Here is a 10340-nt window from a genome sequence, read left to right as displayed (position 1 = left end):
GGGGGGGGGTGTATATATAGGCATAAGTGGAGCTAGGAGAGTCCAAATGAGGTGCGGTTTTCGCCCACGCGATCGTGATCGAACGATCTAGGACATGGAGCAAAGTTTGGTGGGTTTTGGGCCAAATTTGGGGGGGGGTGTTGGGCTGCAACACACATGAGGCCTTTCGGTCCCTCGGTTAACCGTTCAAGTATCAAACAAAGTCCAAATGACCCGAAACTTGACAGGCGGTCTACTGGTAGGAAACCAAGGCCGCATGGCAAGTCTCGGTCCAATCCGGAAATGTTTAATCCCCACACACGAAAGAAAGCTAGAAATGACCACCGGAGGAGAACGAAGCGCCGGAATGCAAAACGGACAACGGGGAAAAAGCTCGGATGCATGAGATGAACATGTATGCAAATGCAATGCACGAGATGATATGATATGAGATGCACGAAAAAGAAAGACAACACACGGAGACAAAGACCCGAACCCGAGGAATAAATATAACTTAGCGCCGGAGACGGCAAGAGTTGGATACAAATCTGGAAAGTATATCTGGGGCGTTACAACACTCCACCACTACGAAAGGATCTCGTCCCGAGATCTAGGACTGAAAGAAGTCCGGGTACTCAGAACGGAGGTGATCCTCGCGTTCCCAGGTAGCTTCACGGTCGGAATGGTGTGACCACTTGACTGAGAAATTTAATTGACTTGTTGCGAGTTTTGCGTTCAGTCTCTTCAAGAATGGCAACTGGGTGCTCACGGTAGGAGAGATCTTCTTGGAGCTCAATGTCCTCGAAATTGACTGTGCGTTCAGGCGTTTTGAAGCACTTTCGGAGTTGGGAGACATGGAACACATCATGAACATTGGCAAAGCTTGAAGGAAGCTCGAGCTGATAGGCGAGGTCGCCTCTCTTGCTGACAATCTTGAAAGGCCCGACATATCTGGGGGCAAGCTTCCCTTTAATACCGAAGCGACGAGTACCTTTCATAGGAGAGACGCGGAGGTAAACATGGTCTCCGATCTCAAAAGCCAGATCATGGTGCTTACTATCATAGTAGCTCTTCTGGCGGGATTGGGCTGCTTTGAGGTTATCGTGAATGACCTTGCACATCTCTTCTGCCTCTGTGATCAGGTCATTACCCAGCAGCTGACGTTCACCGGTTTCAGACCAGTTGAGAGGGGTACGACACTTCCTGCCATATAGAATTTCAAAAGGGGCCTTGCCCGAGCTTGCTTGGAAACTGTTGTTGTATGAGAATTCAGCATAAGGAAGACAGTCCTCCCACTTCATGCCGAAAGAAATCACACAAGCCCTGAGCATGTCTTCGAGAATCTGGTTGACACGCTTGACTTGACCGCTCGTTTGAGGATGGAAAGCAGTGCTGAAGCGGATACTGATGCCCATGGCTTTCTGAAAAGAATCCCAAAACTTGGAGGTAAAGATGCTTCCACGGTCTGAAGATATCACTTGAGGAATACCGTGCAGAGAGACAATGCGAGAGGTATAGAGTTCCGCCAATTGAGCTGCAGTGATTGACTCTTTGATAGGCATAAAGTGAGCCACTTTGGTGAGCTTGTCGATGACAACGAATATAGCATCATTGCCACGCTTGGACTTTGGAAACCCAGTCACGAAGTCCATTTCAATGTGGTCAAACTTCCATTCTGGAATGGAAAGAGGTTCGAGGAGACCTGCTGGCCTTTGGTGTTCTGCCTTCACTCTTCTGCAGACATCACACTCATTCACGAATTGAGCGATCTCGCGCTTCATTCGAGTCCACCAATAAGTTTGCTTCAGATCCTGATACATCTTCGTGCTACCAGGGTGGATGGAGAGGAGAGAGTTGTGAGCCTCGTTCATGATCACCTAATGAAGTTTACCTTTGGGCACAACAATTCGATCCTCGAAGAAGAGAGTGTCCTTGTCATCAAGTCGGTAACACTTGTACTTGGACTGACTCTTTGCGATACCAATCTTCACCTTCTTCACCATAGCATCAAGAAGCTGGGCTTGGCGAATCTGGTCTTCCAAGGTAGGAGAAACTTGAAGGTTGGCGAGGAAACCTTGAGGAACAATTTGAAGATTCAGTTTGCGGAAAGCTTCACAAAGCTCGGGTTGATAAGGCTTAAGAATCAGACTGTTGAAAATATGCTTTCCTACTCAAAGCGTCAGCAATCATATTGGCCTTGCCTGGAGTATACTCAATACTCGGATTGTACTCTTGAATCATTTCGACCCATCGAGTCTGCCTGAGGTTGAGATTAGGCTGAGTGAAGATGTACTTGAGACTCTTGTGATCAGTGAAAATGTCCACTTTCCTTCCCAATAGAAGATGTCTCCAAGTCAACAAAGCGTGCACAACTGCCGCCAACTCAAGATCATGAGTGGGGTAGTTCTTCTCATTAGGCTTCAACTGGCGAGAGGTATAAGCAACAACTTTCTTCTCTTGCATCAGTACAACACCGAGACCTTGGAGAGAGGCATCACAAAAGACCTCGTACGGCTTGGTTTCATCAGGCGGAGTCAGAACTGGAGCAGTGATCAACTTCTCTTTCAAAGTGTTGAAAGCAATATCACACTCCGGAGACCAAACGTACTTGACGTGCTTCTGAAGAAGATTTGAAAGAGGCTTGGCGATCTTAGAAAAGTTTTCAACGAATCTTCTGCAATAGCTTGCGAGACCGAGGAAACTGCGGAGTTGCTTCACGTTCTGAGGAGGATCCCAATTCACAATTGCAGACACCTTCTCAGGATTCACGGAAATGCCCTTGGCAGAGATGATATGACCAAGATAAAGAACCTCATCGAGCCAAAATTCACACTTGGAGAACTTGGCGTAGAACTGATGTTCCCTGAGCTTGTCAAGAACCAAACGCAAGTGCTTGGCATGATCTTCCTTGTTCTTGGAGAAAACCAGAATGTCGTCGAGATAGACCAAAACAAAGTCATTGGTGTAGGGGTTGAAGATGAAGTTCATCATGCGAGAGAACGTCGGAGGAGCGTTGGCGAGGCCAAAAGACATGACGGTGTATTCATATGAACCAAAGCTTGTTCTGAACGCCGTCTTGGGAATATCTTGCTCACGAATACGAATCTGATGATAACCCATACGGAGATCAAGCTTGGAGAATACTTGAGCACCCTTGAGTTGTTCGAACAGCTCATTGATGTTGGGAAGTGGGTATTTGTTCTTGATGGTCTTCTTGTTTACTGGACGGTAATCAACACAAAGTCGACTCGATCCATCCTTCTTCTTCACAAAAAGAACACCACAACCCCACGGAGAAGTACTAGGCCGAATGAGACCCAATCTTTCTTGCTCATCGAGTTGTTTCTTCAGCTCCTTCAACTCTTCGGGGCCGAGCTTGTAGGGACGTTTGCACACAGGTTCCATACCGGGCTCAAGTTCAATAACAAATTCAACAGGCCGGTTTGGAGGCATCCCTGGGAGTTCTTCTGGAAAGACGTCTTGATACTCACAAACAACCGGAATCTGCGAAATAGCATCCAATTCACCCTTCTCATTGAGAGAAAACAACCGGATGGTATTATCCCGGGCGGCAAAGACAATTACATCCTCAGACGAATGAGTCAATTGAATCTGCTTGGCTGCAGAATCAAGCTGAGCTTTATGCTTGGAGAGCCAGTCCATCCCGAGAATAAGATCGATATCCGAGTTACCAAGAACCATTGGAGTAGCAAGAAACTTGAAATCGCCCATCGTGATAGAGACATCTGGCACCTCCAGACTTGCACTCAAACGTTTGCCAGGAGAAACGATATCCATTTGTTTACCCAAATGAGAAGAAACGAACTCATGCTTGGTAAAAAATGGCTTTGACATGAAACAATGCGATGCACCCGTGTCAAAAAGAACTTTTGCAGGAATATCATTAATAGGAAGGTTACCCATGATGACATCTGAAGAATCCTCAGCCTGAGCTGCATTCAGCATATTGACCTTGGCGTGCTTGGGATTGTGCTTGACCATAGCTATACTTGCCGATCTGACAGGAGGAGGAGGAGGAAGACGCCTCTAGTTGGTACACTTGTTGGCATAGTGACCCTTCTGTTGGCACTTGTTGCACGTGACCTCTGAAAGCGGACGGTGATACGGAGCACTCGGTCTTGGAGGTTGAGACGAAGTCTTGTTCTGAAAGCCTGGGTTGGGTGGGTGGGAGAAACCACTGCCACCTTTGCTCTTCTGCTGAAACGGCTGACGGAACGGAGGAGGAGGAAGCCAATACTTCTGCTGCTTGACCACTTGAGTAGAGGAAGAAGGAGTAACATCTCTGGCACGCTTCCTGGAAGCATCACACCTCAACTGAGCAGCCTCTTGCTTCAGTGCCATGTTGTAGAACTCATCGTATCTCAACGGCTCAAAAAGGACAAGAGCGAGCTGAATTTCCTCACGAAGACCACCCCTGAACTGATAGATCATGCTCTTCCATCAGGAACATCCTGCTTGGCAAAGCGGGCGAGCTTCTGGAACAACTTGTTGTAGTCATAGACAGACAAAGAGCCTTGCTTCAGATTGCGGAATTCCTGACGCTTACTCTCAACCACACTTTGAGGGATGTGATGAGCGCGGAAATCTTGACGGAAATCGTCCCAAGTGATCAGACGTCCACCTCTGGAATCCTTGTACTGCTGGAACCACTCTGCAGCCTGATCTTTGAGCTGGAAAGAAGTGAACTTGACGAAATCTTCAGGCCTGACGTTGCTGCATTCAAAATGCTTGCCCAGATCCACTAGCCAATCGTCAGCATCGGTAGCCTCAACACAACTGCTGAACGTCTTTGGACCATTTGCGAGGAATTGGTTCAGAGTAGCAAAATGGTTCTGATTGCTGCCTTGATTCCCTTGACTGCCTTGATTGCGCTCTTGGAGGATTTGCATGATCAACTGTGTATTTGCATTAGTAGCGGCCATCACAGCTTGCCATGCTTCCGGAGGAGGCGGAGGTGGAGGCGGATCAGGATTCGGAGTCGTGCGCGTTGGAGGAGCCATCCTGAACAGGTTGACCACCATTAGCACACAAATAGACAAGTATTGAAGGTGAATCCAATGGAATGAAAATTGCAACATAAAGTCTTCACATCCAAACAAAATGAACGAATGCATTTCTCTTGAAGTGGTCACATATTCCTAAATTGCGAAGCCACGAAGAATCAGGTAGAAGGGGTACATCAACGGGGGATGGAATCAACATATGACGTCGAAGCAAAACGAAAGCCACAACTCAAAATAAAACCAAGGGTTGGCTTGCGGAATAAGCCGGAACACACATATGATAGAAATTTCGTCCGAAGTTTTCGTGGTGGGACCTACACGGGCTCGATCGTACAGCACCATCATGTACAAGGCAGTGCACATGACCTACGAAGTGTCCCCGAGTCAGCATAGCCAAGGACTCTTTAAGACACAACGAGATCACTGTAAAATCGACCGTGAATAGACGAACCACTAGACGTCGAACCCCAATTTCGTATCATACATCTGTCGGAAAGATATCCTAAGGCTACTTGAATTCCCACCTATGAAATTCCCGAAATTTTCCGGTTACGCAATCAGGTGTTGGGGATACAGGGGAGCATAATATCTCACTCAAGCTAGCAAATCCTACATCCAGCTGTATCCATCCTTCAACACATAACCAAGAAACCTTCGGAAACCATCTATCTCAACCTTCGAAAAGCATCCGTTATACAAGTTATGGTGATACTCCCAAACTCTCGCCCCAGTACTGGGTGGCGTCGAGGTTATCTCACCAACGAACTACATAAAGGAGATTTTCGATGTCGCGCACATATCTCAAGCATACCAGAATTGCAACGATAAAATTGTGACGACAACACCTCGGAGCTCAACTCCCCGGGACACTGCCACAACCCCTAAAGACAGGAGGCACCAAGAACAATGTTCTCGTCACAAAACCATCGGAACAAAACCAAGATACTCGTGTGATCCTAAAATTTTTTTTGTGAAATTTTGAGAAGAGAAGAGTCAAAACTCTACGTCAGGATGCCTTACCAGAGCGATGAGGAGACTGGGAAGTAAAAAGAATTCCTAAGCTCTCCGATATATAATTCCTAAGGACTCAAAACATTTTTCTAGACACAACTCGGCTGCTAAAAACGATCAAGCAATGGGGCTCCTAAGGTCGGGGAAGGCTCTGATTACCAACTTGTAACGCCCTCGATGCGGCTATATCTCCCACGTGTCGAGGCACGACTTAGAGGCATAACCGCATTGAAAGCAATGTCGCAAGTCAGGAAATCATTACAGATCCCATGTACATAAATAATATAAAGGGGAGATACATAGTTGGCTTACACTCGCCACGTCACATCAAGGTACGTAAAAAACATCCATCAAACAAATCACTCATGGCCCGACTACGGTGCCAAAATAGAAAAGACCCCCAACATGCGACAAGGCCCTGAATCGATAACCCCAACTAGGCACCACTACTGGTTATCCGGAAAAGACACGTAGTATCGCTGAGAGTCCTCGTCGAACTCCCACTTGAGCTCGTAATCGTCATCCGGAGCGGGAACACCTGGACCTGCATCTGGAGTTATAGTATCTGTGAGCCACAGGGACTCAGCAATCTCGCACCCTCGCGATCAAGACTATTTAAGCTTATAGGAATGGATAGGCAAATATATGTGGAGCTGCAGCAAGCGACTAGCATATATGGTGGCTACCTTATACGCAAAAGAGAGCGAGAAGAGGAGGCAAAGCGCGAGCGAGAATCTAGAGGAACAACCTGCGCAAGCATTACTCCAACACCGTGTCCACTTCCCGACTCCCCGAGAAGAGGCCATCACGGCAACACACTCAGTTGATTCATTTTAATTAATTAAGGTTTAGTTATCTACAACCGGACATTAACAATTCCCATCTGCCCATAACCGCGGGCACGGCTTTCGAAAGTTCAATCCCTGCAGGGGAGTCCCAACTTAGCCCATGACAAGCTCTCACGGTCAACGAAGGAATAGACCTCCACCCGAGACACACCGATCAGACTCGGTAACCCGGTACAACAAGACAATTCGACAGGTTAAAACAAGACCAGCAACACCGCCGAATGTGCCGACAAATCCCGATAGGAGCTGCACATATCTCTTTCTCAGGGCACACTCAGATTGTCCTAGGTACGGGTAGGCCAGCCCAGAGTTGCCCCTGGTGGCCACCGGTAGCTGACAGGTGGACCAACACTCAGAGGAGCACTGGCCCGGGGGGGTTAAAATAAGATGACCCTTGAGTCTTGCAGAACCCAAGGGAAAGAAAAGGCTAGGTGGCAAATGGTAAAACCAAGGTTGGGAATTGCTGGAAAAGTTTTAGTCAAGGCGAACTATCAAGGGGTTCCCATTATGACCCAACCGCGTAAGGAACGCAAAATCCGGGAACATAACACCGATATGACGGAAACTAGGGCGGCAAGAGAGGAACAAAACACTAGGCGAGAGGCCGAGCCTTCCACCCTTTACCAAGTATATAGATGCATTAAGATAACATAGCAATATAATGATATCCCAACAAGTAAATAAAAGATGTTCCAACAAGGAACGACCTCCCATGTTCACCTGCAACTAGCACGCTATAAGAGGGGCTGAGCAAAGCGGTAGCATAGCCAATCAACGGTTTGCTAGGACAAGGTGGGTTAGAGGTTCAACATGGAAATTGGGAGGCTGACAAGCAAATGGTAGGCATCGTAGCATTGGCATAGCAAGAGCGAGCAAACTAGGCATAGCAAAGATAGTAGTGATTTCGAGGGTATGATCATCTTGCCTGCAAAGCTGTCAGAGTTGACTGGATTCTCAAAAGAAAACTCAACCGGCTCCTCGTTAGCGAACTCGTCTCCCGGCTCTACCCAAACAACACAAACAAGCAACAAGAATACAATCAACCACGTGCACGGGCAAACAATGATATGCAAAGATGATATGCTATGCGGGAAGCGATGCGGGATGCAAAATGCAAGACGTGACAGAAAAATGCAAGAAACTGGCCTCAACTTGGATCACCAAGTGTGCCACTGGATAGAGGGGAAGAAATCACCTGAAAACGATATAAAGATCATAGGAATCGGAGCTACGGTTTGGAAATGGCGAGCGTTTTACGAAACGAACCGATCTGCGATATACCGCAAGTAGGCTCCTAAATGCAACGAAACGAACATGCTACAGCCACCAAACATGAAAACAAAATACATGGCAGTGATGTACACAAGATGCTTAACAAATCACTAGCACTGAGCCATAGGCAAATTCATCCATTAAGGGGTTCAAACAAGCATGGCAAAAATGAATATGCAAAACAGATTTCAGACTTTGTGAAATTAACACTAGCCTGAAATTTCAGATCACGAAGCCCTCTTCGGAGCAGAAAAACAACATGATACATGACCTGAACATGACAAGTAATAACATGGCATGGAGCTACTCAACAAGCTTAACAAAACACCCAAAGTGACCTGGGGCCAAAAGGGTTCACAAAATACTCTACCGAGCTCACGAACATAGCTCGAACACAATCAGTTTTCAGACTTAGTGAAAACTGGGGCATGCAGAAATTATAACTCCCGAAGGCATGTAAACGAGCTCGATGCACTCACTACGGTGCAAGTCATGGCAAGATAAGCATATATACAGCAAGAAGACACAAAATTCTAGCTATACATGGCAAGAACAATGGCATAGCATGCATGGATCACTAACAATAGCTCCGGCAAAATCGCAAACAAGTTGACAATCTGCCCAGATTAACAACGAAGCAAAAGTTGAGCTCGATTGAGTCAACCCAGAGCATAACATAAATATCAAAACTCCCTTACTGATCATCCTCAAAAGAGGCACGGATCACTAGGAAACAAGCTGGACATATAGCATCATGAACTAAAATATCCCAGACTTAGTGAAAATCACAAAGTCCCTGAAATCAGCAATCTCAGGTGCCTCTCTTTGCAAGCTTGCACAAGACAACACACACACCCTAAAAATGCATGGATGGCACCTCTGGAAAGAAGACAAAATGCTTAACAATTCATCCCAAAGGGGCACAGGCATATCATGCACGGATTAAACATGGCAAAAATGACAAAAGTGCATGATGAACTAACGGATCTGCAATTTAACTCACGAAGCCTCCTTCTAACAGCATTTTGGGCAACAAGATGACCTCAAATGCAAATGATGCAATGGAATGAAATTATGTACATGTTGAGGCGAAGATTTTGATATATCATACGCCCAAATCGGAGCTATGGATGCCAAGTTACGGGTCCTCGAACAGAGCAACTTGGATCAAATTTCCAGGACTTAGACAAAAAAATCGGGGTTAGGGTTTACTGTAGCGGCGACCGGATCTGGATCGGGGCGCACTGTGCGCGGCCGGCGGCGGCGGGCGCGGATGTCGAGGCGGCGGCCGGCGGGGTCGGCGGCGTCGGGCGCGGCGGCGGACGGCAGCGGGCGCGGCTCGGGGCGCCGGCGACGAACGGCAGCGGGCGCGGCTTGGGGCGCCGGCGACGATGGCGGGCGGCGGCGGCGCGCCGGAGGAGGAGAAGAAGGGCGGCGGCGCGGTTCGGGCCACGGGCGCCTCTGGCCCTGGCGGAGGAGGAGGGGGCCGGCGCTGGGCCTCGGGCCCGCGTCGGTGGCGGCGGCGAACCGGTCCCCCCGGGGACACGTGGCGGGCGCTGGGTGGCTGGAGGCGGCTGGCGGACGTTGTCCGGTCGGATCCGGACACGTCCGTCGGTGGGAGGGGGGGGTTGATCTGTTTTTTTTGAGGACGGGGAGGAATCTGAGACTAGGAATGGGGGGGGTGTATATATAGGCATAAGTGGAGCTAGGAGAGTCCAAATGAGGTGCGGTTTTCGCCCACGCGATCGTGATCGAACGATCTAGGACATGGAGCAAAGTTTGGTGGGTTTTGGGCCAAATTTGGGGGGGGGTGTTGGGCTGCAACACACATGAGGCCTTTCGGTCCCTCGGTTAACCGTTCAAGTATCAAACAAAGTCCAAATGACCCGAAACTTGACAGGCGGTCTACTGGTAGGAAACCAAGGCCGCATGGCAAGTCTCGGTCCAATCCGGAAATGTTTAATCCCCACACACGAAAGAAAGCTAGAAATGACCACCGGAGGAGAACGAAGCGCCGGAATGCAAAACGGACAACGGGGAAAAAGCTCGGATGCATGAGATGAACATGTATGCAAATGCAATGCACGAGATGATATGATATGAGATGCACGAAAAAGAAAGACAACACACGGAGACAAAGACCCGAACCCGAGGAATAAATATAACTTAGCGCCGGAGACGGCAAGAGTTGGATACAAATCTGGAA

This window comes from Triticum urartu, chromosome 2, assembly GCF_003073215.2.
Source record: "Triticum urartu cultivar G1812 chromosome 2, Tu2.1, whole genome shotgun sequence".
NCBI classification, from domain to species: domain Eukaryota; kingdom Viridiplantae; phylum Streptophyta; class Magnoliopsida; order Poales; family Poaceae; genus Triticum; species Triticum urartu.
Note: the sequence above shows the minus strand (reverse complement) of the source record.